Below are 4443 nucleotides of genomic sequence, written 5' to 3'. Positions count from 1 at the left end.
CAAGAAGTGTCGTCAGAAAAGCCTGCAACATTGTAGGGGGTGCATAAATACATACCAGATTCAGCGGCTGTCCCTCCACCAAAGCAGCGACCGCCATATACCGACCTGCGGGTCAGCCCACGATTGGGCCACTATCATGGGGAAGGTGCGACGCAACAGGATTGGTATGCCTCGGGATCCTCTGGCTAATCCTGCATGGGACACTCTGTCATATCCCATCCTAGCTAGAAATGGACACTTTGTTCCCAGAAGATGAGTCTCCTGCCTCAGCAAGATGGAGAGAAGGAAGCGCTGGGTGTAGCGCACTGCTGAGGTCTTGATTTTATCTAGGAGACCATTGACATTTCAGGCCAGGTTACTATAGGAGCTCATGGTCGGGCATGCGATGTCAGTAGGAGCACGAGTAAGAGGCCACTGGGCTCCATGGGAGTTAGCAGACATGAGGCCTGTGTGGGAGAACATGAAAGAAAAGGGCTGTTGCCGGTAATGCAGTGTGTAATGACTGAGACAACCTAGGGAAGAAAAAGCATCAACACAAAACCAAACAAAGAAACAGTATCTTGCATTCATCAAAGCATTGAATTCCCCCCAACTTCACCCCACCCCATACTTCCCCCAAGAAGCATCTGTCAACTTGCCACATTTACCCCAACGTAAACTCAAGTGCCTTGAATAGGTGTGAAGTGGTGGACCCCTCCAGAACATAGGATCAATGCAATGCAGAGTCTGAGACTGCACAGACAGTCTTGAACTAGAAAAGAAGAGGTTAAAGAGTAGGTGCATGTTAACGTCTCAAGCTGGATTGGCATAAAACATTTAAATAGCTGAGGGGGTTTGGCTCAACTGCTTCTCCGGAAGGTCCAGTTTTCTGAGCGTACTCCTGGGCAATCAAAGGCGAGTCCGACCCAATTGGTGGCGGCGGCACCGATGAACCAGAGTTCAAGGATGATACTTTCCTGGCAGCGCATCTATTGGCACGGGAACGTGTGTGGACCTTCTTGTGGCGTCAGACTAGCTGCAGATTAACGGCCAGGGCCCAACCATTAGGCAAGGACTGAGAGCGAGGTAGACCGTGGAGCCGCCTCTCCTCCGTGAGCCATTCTGAAGTGGACTCCAAGGTCTCAAAAAAATGGGATTTGCCCATGTGTACAACCTTAAGCCTTGCTGGAAACAGAGGCATTTGGGACAACTGGAGAGATCTGAGTTTAAGTTTGGGCGATTCATAGGAACGCCTCTTGGTGTAGACCTCACGGGTATAGTCCGTAAAATTAATTATTTTAGAGTTTTGATACAGTAGATAGGGTTGCGCTATTGCCTCTTTGAGGATGCAGTCCCTGAAATTAAGAAAGCATGTTATCAGGGGTCAGTGCAGCCCCCCTGGAGGAGACCTAGGCACGAGCGCACGATGTGCATGCTCCATCGCACACCAGCGGGAGTTTATCTTGCGGCATTTAAGATTTAAGCCATTCTTCCAAGAAGTCAGCAGGTTGGGGGCCTTCTACTCGTGGAAACCCAACAAAGCGCAGGTTGTTCTGCCTAAAGCGGTTTTTGGCATCTACGGCGCGATGATGGAGGTCACTAGTACGAGTGAGAAACCGGGCCACCTTGACTTTGAGATCCGCTGCATGATCTTCCACCATCGAAATGCGCCCCTCTGTTTCCGTAATGCCTTCCATAGCACTTCGGATATCCTAACGGAGGAGTGCCACATCTACCCGTTCCTCCCCTATCTTTGTCATGACCACTGATTGCGAGGACAATATGCCGTTAAGTATTTTGCCTAGGCTTTTGGCTGATGTGAGGGCCTTATCCAACTCCTTGGCACCCGTCTGACCAGATTGGTGAATTGGTCTATGTGCGGCTGGGAAAGGGGTGGTGCTGAGGCTTTATCCTTCCTCATCACTCCAAAGGCAGGCGCAGTGTTGATAGTGAATAGCCTGGCCTACTTACTGCGGATCACAGTAGCATGAGCAGTCCGGTGCAAGGCCCACCCCGGTATACAGTGGAGGCAAACAGCAACGAGGGCAGCAAGCGTGGGTGGAATGGAGGCTGTGGATAAGGTACCCCTTTGCCCCTGAACCCATGGTCTGAATGGTAAGGTGTGGCACGCTGTGAGAAGTTGGCCTGGTAGGGGATGTTTCCAATTCTGGAACCACCTACTACCTGACCAAACAATCCCTTATGGTGTCTGGTTGTAAGTCAACCTTATTAGACAAGCTATCCTAGGGGTAGCATGGACTAAGCAGCCTAAAGGCTTAACTTAAGAGGTCGTGTTAAGCGAGCTGTTTTACCACATACAATCCTGTAATACCAAATGAAAGGACACCACACAAGTATATATTATAAAAATATATGTGTTTATTACTAAAAACAATCCCCAGTATTCTTTATGAATAAAGGGGCACAAGCGTTAAATCAAAAGCACTGTTTAAACATACAAGTTGCACAATTATGGATGAGGGCGGGTGGCCACTCAAACCATATACTAAACAAGTGGTATAAGAGAGGCCACTCGAACAGTGGTTAGGCCTAGGGCCTAGGGAATCGCTGGGAGCAGTCAGGACAAGCAATGCTGAAGTCGGGAATGGCCCTCGGGATTCGGGAGATGTGCGGAAAGCGCACGCATGCACCAATGTTAACCAATGGTGCGTAAAAGTCATAGAGTTAAAGTTTAAGGACACTTCCACTGAACCTAGAGGAACAAAACTTAACACACAGACCCTAGAGGTGTGCACCAGTGTGGGAACACCGGCGGAGCAAAGTTACCTCACCCACAGGAAGTGGGTGCACAGGGTCGAAGTGGCGTCGGGTTTTGACACGCAGGCTCTTGGTGCTTGGAGCTGAAAGGGCTGCAGGCAGGTTGAAGATGAAGTGTCCGGTGGAGTCCAAGGGTGGACTCAAGTTGTAGAGTACCTGAAAGCAGAGGGGACAGAGTCTGGGTCACTCAGCAGTGACCAGGGTGGAACCAGGACGGAACCAGGCAATGTCGGGCGCAATCAGGTGGTCGTCGAGGAGCTTCTCTCCGCTGTCACGTGGGCTCTGGGGCATCTGCGACGTCCAGGAGCAGGTCACGATCTGTCCCACGCAGGCTCTCACCGTCGGTGCAGTCAGCTTCAAGTTTGGAGCAAACAAGCCTTGGCAAGAGCAATCCACGCGGGATCGGAAGATTGCTTCTCACTCGGACCAGGAAGGTCAGAGTCGGGGCTCCTTTTCAGGGGAGCTGGTGTGGATCTGGAGCAACCAGATTCACGAGTCTTCTTTGTAGTTTCGTCGGCACAGGGACCACTAGCCAGCTGGCAAGTGACCGGGCCAATGCGTTGAGCCAAATAGAGCCAAAGGGCCCCACGCAGCACTCGTCCAGTGTGGAGGGCTGAACTTCGGCTCAGGAGCAGCTCAGGGTGGGGGCTTCTCAAACCCCGGTGCACAGCTTCGAGGGTCACTCGTGGGCTGCACGGTCAGCGTCTCGTGGTCAATTCAAGATGGCGTGCCCCACGCTTCCGGTCGCCTCCACGGGTCTCAGCTCTGCAGGGACTGTGGATCGGGCTGTTGGAAGGCAGGCAAGCTTGATCTCGTCGATCTCAGTCGCTCGAGTTATGGCGGGAACTGCAACTAAGTAGACGTCGAGGGCTGGATGGTGCCTGCTGCTGCAGGGTGGTCACTCCTTGACCACAAGGGAGATTCTTCGGGCTTCCACGTTGAGATGGAGGTCCAAGGGTCCAGAGTTTCGTTTCTAATGTTTCTTCCAGGAAATCTGATGTGCATTGGCACTGCTCCCACTCTTATTCCAATCTGGGAGGCGTGATTACCTGCTAGGTCCCTCCCTATGGGTGGGACCCAGGAAGGGGGTGGATACACCCCTTTCCTTTGATCCAGGCCGCCCTGGCACGAGGGCTGGAGTGCCCCAGAACCGGTTTGGCCGGATTATGCAAGGGGCAGCCTTGTGCGCACCAGGCAGTGTCTGGTTTCTTTCAAACCTCCCTGCTACAATCCACTATCTCCTGTCTGGAGGGTGGTGACACCCTCCTGTGACAGGAAACCCTTTGTCCAGGCCCCATCTGCTGAGTTTCGGTCAACTGCAGGGGTCCAGACATTTGTCTGTGGCAGAGGCATCCATTTTGTGGATCTTAAGGTCTTTGGAGAAATTAACCGCATTTAGTAAAGGAACATGTCTTACCCCTCTAGAGGGGTGGAATGCCATCCCCGTCGCCAGAACTGGCGAGGGGATGGTATTCCAAATCGTATGACACCTTACACGACATGTTTTGATAAAGCCAAACCAAAGTTGCTATTTAACCGCGAGGATTATAAGGCACTTAAGAGTATATGGTATGGCATTATCCTGAAACAGCTTAGGGAGTTGTTCCCGACAGCTGCAGACAGGCTCAGCTCATGCTAGAGCTCCATCTCACATAAAACCACGCACCCTGCCTCCAGGATTGATGA

The sequence above is a fragment of the Lissotriton helveticus genome, chromosome 1_1 (genome assembly GCF_964261635.1).
Source record: "Lissotriton helveticus chromosome 1_1, aLisHel1.1, whole genome shotgun sequence".
Lineage (NCBI taxonomy): Eukaryota > Metazoa > Chordata > Amphibia > Caudata > Salamandridae > Lissotriton > Lissotriton helveticus.
This window is presented reverse-complemented; position numbering follows the sequence as displayed.